Source organism: Elaeis guineensis, chromosome 15, assembly GCF_000442705.2.
Source record: "Elaeis guineensis isolate ETL-2024a chromosome 15, EG11, whole genome shotgun sequence".
Classification (NCBI taxonomy): domain Eukaryota; kingdom Viridiplantae; phylum Streptophyta; class Magnoliopsida; order Arecales; family Arecaceae; genus Elaeis; species Elaeis guineensis.
In genome coordinates, this window is record NC_026007.2 from 70,724,972 (window position 1) to 70,732,768 (window position 7,797).

At 43.4% G+C, this 7,797-nt stretch overlaps 1 non-coding gene across 1 annotated transcript; it reads right to left on the reverse strand.

Moving 5' to 3' along the window:
- Positions 1-6,604: 6,604 nt before the first annotated feature.
- LOC140854182 (small nucleolar RNA R71) lies at positions 6,605-6,711 on the reverse strand. Its single transcript, XR_012137316.1, has one exon. It is a non-coding gene; the product is annotated as a small nucleolar RNA R71 (small nucleolar RNA).
- Positions 6,712-7,797: the final 1,086 nt, after the last annotated feature.

The following is a 7,797-nucleotide window of genomic DNA, read 5'->3' on the forward strand; positions in this document are numbered from 1 at the left end:
GAATTTATCGGAAGGCGGGATCCGATACGGGTCCGATCCGTTAATGGAGCGGTCTCGAGTGAAACGGTAGACCGGATGGGACCGGGTTGAAGAAAACCGGACCTAAGCCGGTGACCGAACGAACCATTACGCCGGTGGAAGTTGTCCATTTTCAACATGGTTGAGGCCCTTTAGGACCCCCCCCTTAATCCATCGAGGGATTGCGTTTCACCGATTTTGTTAATTTTTATTTTATTTTAAATTTTATGAATACATTTTTTTTATTTTAAGTTGTTGTGCTTCTTAATTTTCCTCGAGCAGTAATTAAATGAAAATAGATATATCTATATAAAATAATCTTTTCTATTGCACGTGAAAAGTGAAAGGGCAGAGAATATTTTAGTTGGAATAAAAGGTTCCGTTACAGATATAAAAATACAAGAAAAGTGGAGACCGGGACATGCAGAGTTAACTATGTTTTAGTGGTTTATCCGCATTTCAAAAGTGGGGGAGAGGGATTTTGTATGTTGGGTTTCTCTTCGCCCATTTATTAGGTGGGGACTAAAAGCGGAAGATAAAGCCCCATCTCCCCTCTTCTTCTCTTATTAAGGCCACTCAACTCAGACAAACATGTTAAGATTTAATGTCTTGAGATTCAATCCATATTGAGCACACAGCGAGGTCCGCGGTGAAAAATGGAGTCCAACGAGACCAAGATCATCTTAAACTGAGCTCGGATGGAGGAGATACGAGCTTTTGAAGTCGTTACGAGATCCGAAATGGTAGAGGACCGCCGGCGGCCAGCGGCGGATCGGTGGAGCTGCGGCGGTGCGGCCACAGGTGGCGGAGCGCGGCACAGGGCGGGGCCAACGCACGGGGCGGCAGCCCAGGCATGCGGCCCGGGCGGGCGCACGGCCCGGGCCCAGCCACCCGGTGCGGGCACGGCCCAGTCCCGCGCGCGTAGGCCGGCCCGAGCCCAGGCGCTGCGCCTGGGCCTGTACCCCGATCCAACGTGGATCGAGCGGTCCATGGCGGACTGCATGGACCGTCTGAGCATTTCTCGCGGTCCACAGTACTATTCCATAGATCAATCGTGATCGGACGGCCCAGAGACATCCCGATCTTGATCCAACGGCTTAGGGCTTGATTTGGGGTTTGCTTGGGCTTGATTAGGATTCATAATCCTAATCTAACTCTTGTTTAAGACCTATAAAAAGCTTGTGCGTGAACTGTGGGATGTGTGGTGGTTTTTTGATCGCGAGAAACAAAAGGACGATGATCTGGTTTTTTACCGTGGACGCCGGACAGAACCCAAGGAAGAGAGAGACTGAAGTGCTGAGAGAGAAGGAGCAGGAGGCTCCTGGACAGCGGACGTCGGTCACTTCAAGGGTTCAGAGAGTCTTTCAAGAGAGAGTTTTGTGAGGAAGAACTTTCTGTGAGAGAGAAATTGGGTGTACGAGGGTTGAGGGTGAGATCTTCTCTTGTAAAATTTTTTTTCATAGTGAAGTTTGTATGCCCCGTGGAGGCGAGCCCTTTTATGACTGATCCACGTATTTTGATTATTTTTATTTTATTTCTTCTTTCTTCCTACTGCATCGCGTGGTACTGAAAAAATCTTGGGAGGTGGTGTCCTGACCAGACATCCACCCAATAAGTGGTCTAAGAGCGAGGCGATACAAAGACGCAGATTGCAGCGGTGGTGAGCAAGACTGAAGATGGAAAAGACAGGATCAATCCAGATGGAGATCAACAAGTTTGATGGTAAGAGTAATTTTTTCTTGTGACAGGCAAGGATGAAAGACGTGCTCATCCAACAGGAGTTGATCGATGCTCTCTTGTATGATGAGAAGCTAACCACCATGAAGGTGCGGGATTAGAAATGGCTATAGATGCAGGCGGTGAGTACCATCTGCATGTACCTGACGGATGAGGTGGTGATCTATGTGCTGAGCGAGACTTTTTCGACGATATTGTGGTCGAAGCTCGAGGAGTTGTACATGACGAAGTCTCTCACCAACACTCTTTTCCTTTGGAGGCAGTTTTATCAGCTACGGATGGCTGAGGGACAGAGCGTATAGGAGCATCTAAGCCACTTCCAGAAGAACCTCATCGGCCTCCTCAACGTTGGTGAGAATGTTAAGGAGAAGATCAGGGTGCTGGTTTTGCTAGCGTCGCTTCCACCTTCGTACGAGTCCTTGATGACTGCTCTTCTAGTAGGGAAGAACACTATCAAGATGGACGAGATTACCGCGGCGATACTCCAGAATGAAGTTCTCAGGAGGGAGAACCTGATTTCGAGCTCAGGTGGCGGTAGCTCAGCTTTGGTGGCTTTTGGAGGAGCAGAAGGTGGTAGACAGAGTGACAGGAGATCGTGACGAGAGCGGTCCAAGTCCAGGAGGGACTTGAGCAAAATCAGATATTATCGGTGTGAGGAGTTGAGGCATCTAGCCAGAGATTGTCCTCAACTCAAAAATCGGACAGTGGTTGCTGTAGCGACGACCGACAGCGATTCAGATGGAGATATCCTGAAGATATCTGATGAGGTATCTACTTCTTCCCAACAGTGGATATCAGATTCTGCATGCCCCTATCATTATGTTGCAAAGAGAAGCAGTTTGACTCCCCGGAGAACAGTGAGGGCACTGTATATCTGTCGGATGGATCAAGCTGTGCGATCAGAAGCATCGAGACGTCAGCTGGAGGACACATGATAGTGCAGTAAGGAGATTGGGGGAGGTCCGATATATACCTGATTTCAGACGGAATCTTATTTCACTTAGCAGACTGGATTCGATAGGCTACAGGACGGTAGCTGGTGGAGGAATCCTGAAGGTGCTACGCGACGATAGGATTGTGCTGGAGGGGAAGAAAAGGAGCAGAGGATATTATTATCTGACGGGGAGCTCAATGCGAGATGGAGCTTCGGGAGCCAGGTGGAGCCCAGAGTGAGGTGAAGCTCTAGGTGGAGATGGATCAGGCACGAGACAGGAGACTCGGAAGGACGAGAGGCGACGTCGCAAGGTGAGATTTCTATTGCCGCAGGATGATGCCCCAAACAGGTCTCAGGTTAGGAGGAGCATAGCATACGACGGAGATGGGATCAAGCGACCTGGCTTGACTCTCATGTTTGTCCATCCATGATCAGCAGGCGATTGCCCCAGGACATGGGGGCGAGGAGATCCAGAAGCTATCGGAGTTAGGAGGAGGTCGAATATCGAGTCGAGGTGGAGATTGTTAGGATTTGACGTCTCGAAATTCAATCTACATTAAGCCTACAGCGAGGTTCGTGATGAAAAATGAAGTCCAACGAGACCAAGATCACCCCAAATTGAACTCGGATGGAGGAGATACGAGCTTTTGAAGTCGGCACGAGACCCGAGGTGGCAGAGGACCGTCGGCGACCGGTGGCGGGTTGGCGGAGCGGGGTGGCACAACCGTAGGCGACGAAGCGCGGCCCAGGCGGGGCCAACGTGCAAGGCAGCAGCCCAGGGGCACAGCCCAGGCGGGCGGGCGGCCCAGCCCACGCGCGGGCCCACAAGGCGCTGCCCGAGCCCAGGCGCTCGGTTGGGGCACGGCCCAGGCGCTGTGCCTGGGCCTGTACCCCGATCCACGATGGACCGAGCGGTCCATGACGGATCGCGTGGACCGCCTGGGCATTTCTCAGGTGTTTCTCACGATCCACGATACTATTTCATGGACCGATCGCGATCGGACGGCCCAAAGATGTCCCGATCTTGATCCAACGGCTTGGGACTTGATCTGGAGTTTGTTTGAGCTTGATTAGGAATCATAATCCTAATCTAACCCTTGTTTAAGGCCTATAAAAGGCCTGTGCGTGAACTGTGGGATGTGTGGTGGTTTTTTGATCGCGAGAAACAAAGGGATGGCGATCTAATTTTTTACCGTGGATGTGGTACAGAACCCGAGAAAGAGAGAGGCTGAAGTGCTGAGAGAGAAGGAACAGGAAGCTTCTGGATAACGGACGCCAGTCACTTCAGGAGTTCAAGGGGTCTTTCAAGAGAGAGAGCTTTTGTGAGGGAGAACTGATTTATGTCACAAATTGACATAAAAAGTATCAATTAATATCTAAATTATCTAACTTTATTAAGAAATTGATACTTGTTATTATATTTTGCAGAAGAAGAGATCATCAATAGAAAGAACAAAGAAAGAGGATTCCAATAGCGTAAATTTTATGCAAAACGGAGTTAAATTGACCCAGGAATTGAAGAATGAAGAAAGAAGACTCAATTGGATCAAACCCGAGTCAAATCAGATCAAAATTGATCAAAAATCAATTGATTTGGTGATCTGGTTAGCCGCCTGGTCCACAGCAACAGGCACATGGACCATGGACCCATCGGTGCACCATAAACCCCCCTAACAACCCTCTAAAACCTCTTAGTCCCACATCTAAAGTTTTGAAAACCTTATAACCCCCAAATACCTATAAAAATCTTAATATTTGTAATAAATTTTTTTTATATAAAATCTTATTTTTATACAATTTCATCTCTTTACATTATGCAATTTATTTTTCTTGCAATTAGGATAGTTTAATTTATACAATTTAATTTTATGCAATTAGGTTAGTTTAAATTATGCAGTTTAAATTTATGCAATTAGGATAGTTTAATTTATGAAATTAGGGTAGTTTATTTTTCTGTATTTAAATTTTGCAAGTAGATTTAGATCATGTCTAGCTAAGCATCCCTTCTAGGGTTTGCGATGAAGCTAGATCATGAGTAGGGATTTTACATAGGGTTCTTTCTTTTTCTTAGGGTTTCTTTTTCTTCCTCTTTTGTCAAGAATTTTTGATGAACTACAGTTGGGTCAGAGTCCCTTCATAGTTCATGCTTGATTCAGTGCATAGGAGGAGAAAACCCTAAGGGATCCTAGTTACTACTCCCCTGTAAAGAATCTTGATGGGTTATCGTTGGGCCTTAGTCCCTTCATAATCTATGCTTGGGAAAGACAAGAGGAGTAGTCGTTAGGATCAATAAGAAAAATTCTAGGTAGAATTCCCTAATCTAGATCTAGTGGATTCAAAAATTCTAGATCCTTAGTCTTATTGTCTTTAGCAAACAACTTTTGACTTTCGATTTTTGTTAAAGCTCGCTTGAGCATAGATTTGAAAATCATTTTTAAATCAAGTCTCTGTGGGATCGACCCGTACTCGCTGGTCGTGCTACTCTGCACACCGTGCGCTTGCGGTTTTATTTACAAATTTTAAGATTTGCACATCAAGTTTTTGGCGCCGTTGTCGGAGATTTGGCGTTTTAAATTGTTTTCAAATATTTGTTCTTCGTGCGTTATAACTCTCTTTCTTTTTCCTTTAGGTTTCTATATTTAGTTGGTGATTGCTGGAAAACTCAGGTACGCTTCTAATTTCTCTTTTATTATTTTTAGTTAATTACTTTTGCTTTTAGACCTAATCATTTGAATTTACTTAATCACAAAAAAAAAATATATAAAACAAAACAAAAGATATTTCATAATCGTGAAGTAAAATATCAAAATAAAAAAAAAATTCTAAATTAAAATCTTTTACATTCTTGGTCATCTTGTTTATTTGCATTTGCATTTTCATAATTAATCTAAGGGCATCAACCCATTAACAAGATAAGGTGGGGATTTCATTACCCTTCCTTAGCCCAAAAACCATCTCCATCATATTGCATTACCTAGACTTTTAATCTTAAAATCAATTAGACGTCAACCTTAAGGAATTCGAGCTCAATAGGACAAGGAACCCTAAGAGTTCTACCAAGTTTGAGTTGTTTGATTAGTTGGTGTCTAGGCAAGTCCCTGAGGGTGGTTTGTTAAATTGGTTCAGTTGCTGGCCTGGCCAACTCGTTTGGTGTCTAGAAAGGCAACGATGAGTGAACCTCCCACCTCTTATACTTACCTGGCTAACTAGTTGATCAATCTCCACTTGGAAGGCTTGAAGGGTCATCTTGGAACAGTTAGGAGCTGTCTAGATTTAGGTTAACCCTAGGATAGATTGAGTTTAATTTATTGATTCACTTGTTTGAAAAAAAAAAATTTAAAATTTAAATTAATTTGGTTACTTTTCTTTAGATTTAGGACTCCTTAGGATCTTCTCTTTAGAACTTTTTCTCTTTTCTTTCTTTTTCTTATACATAAAAATTTTATTAAAAAAAAAAATTGTATAAACATCGAGAACCGTACACCTCGTGTGTGGAGAAGAGTGTCGGGTCGTCTAGTTAGAATTGAGTCAATTCCTGTTGTTCCAATGGCTGAACCAATCCAACCCATGACCCTTAAGGATTTGTGTTATCCAGTTGGCTCCATCCAACCATCTTGTATCAGGTTGCCACAACCCACAGCTAATAATTTTGAAATCAAACCTCAAATCATAAATATGCTTCCAAAATTCACAGGATTAGAGGATGCTTATATATTTATTAGAGAATTTGAGGAGGTATGTGCAACCATGAAACTGCAATTAACAGAGGATGAGGTCAAACTTAGATTAATCAACTTTGCCCTTAAGGACAATGCTAAGAAGTGGCTTTATAGTCTGCCAAACTATTCTGTCACTACCTGGGAGGGCTTTGTGAGAACATTTTTAAAAAAGTATTTTCCCCATCATAAAACAGCTAAGATTAGGAATGAAATAAATCAATTTTACCAACTAGCTGGTGAATCATTTTGGAAGTACTTTGATCGTTTCAAGAATCTTTTGACCCAATGCCCACACCATGGAATAGAAACTTGGAGACTATGCCAGATCATCTATGAGGGGTTAGATTCAAACTCAAGAACCATGCTAGAGTCCATGTGCCAAGGCCAATTTATGGACAAAGAAACTACTGAAGCTTGGCAATTCTTAGAAGACCTAGCCGAGAAAAATTTACAGTGGGAAACAACTAGGGAACCTGATAAAGCTACACCTTCAAGAGGAGGAATGCATCAAATTCAACCAACCCTAGCATCAGAGGCCAAGATTGCAATCTTAACACGTAGATTGGAAGCCTTAGAATTACAGAGACCAGCCAATGTAAATCAAATATCTGCACCCATGTGTAAAGAGTACAATGCACCAGACCATGTCTTAGAAGAATGTTCCTACTCGAATGAGTGTGCACAGGTGAATGCCACCTATCAAGGACCATTGAACAATCCTTATGCACCCACATATAACTCAGGTTGGAGGAATCATCCGAATTTCTCATGGTCCCAGAATCCTAATGTAGGTAATCCAAATTTCAATCAGCAAAATCTAAGGTCCAACCCAGTGATGAACAACCCGCCAGGCTTCCATGATAATGACAAGAAAATTACCTCTTTAGAGAAAAGCCTAGAAGCCATGATGAAAACACATACCATCTTTATGCAAACCACGAGTCAACTCATAAATAATAACACCCAAGCTATAGCCCGTCTGAAAATGCAAGTAAGTCAGCTGGCTTCGACCATTAGTGAACGAGAACATGATAGGTTACCTAGCCAACATGAGCCAAATCCTAGGAACCAAAATGGTCCACGACCCCAACAAGGAAACCAAGTTAATGGTGTAAATGCCATTCATACCTTAAGATCAGGAAAACAAATAGACAATAAGGTAGTTGCACTTGATGATATAGATGACTCATCTGTCGAGTCACCTTCTAAAACTACTACCTTTCAACCTCAAGCACCAGAAACTGAAAATTCACCTAGTCCAGTACTTAAAAGTCCTAGAGCTCCTTTTCCAAACAGACTGAAATCTAATAAATCTGAACATTTAGACAAAATTTTAGAGATATTTAAACAAGTCCAAGTTAATATTCCTCTTTTATATATAATCCATCA